The sequence below is a fragment of the Morone saxatilis genome, unplaced genomic scaffold, assembly GCF_004916995.1.
Source record: "Morone saxatilis isolate NCDOM2014 unplaced genomic scaffold, NCSU_SB_2.0 Contig20, whole genome shotgun sequence".
Lineage (NCBI taxonomy): Eukaryota > Metazoa > Chordata > Actinopteri > Moronidae > Morone > Morone saxatilis.
This window is the reverse complement of record NW_023339763.1, coordinates 1,051,969-1,052,293: the sequence shown is the minus strand read 5'-3', so window position 1 is coordinate 1,052,293 and position 325 is coordinate 1,051,969.

Here is a 325-nt window from a genome sequence, read left to right as displayed (position 1 = left end):
CATTATCTATTAGTTACATTATCTTTTATCTATTAGTTACATTATCTATTAGTTACAGCAGTGTTTCAGGAATCCAGAATCGTCCTGAAGTCGTATAATAGTCGGATATATTTACATTTCTACAGTTTTAATAAAAACTGATTAAAATCTGATGAAAACTTTTTTTGTCTCTGACGTTTTTTACCAGAACAGAAACCACCGCTGCTATCAGCTGAGTCATATCACAGCGGAGGACGACCAATAATGCAACTTTAACTTCACTCATCAAACAGATTATAATGCACACTGTAAAAAAAAGTATTACACTACTTCATTTTCATGAATA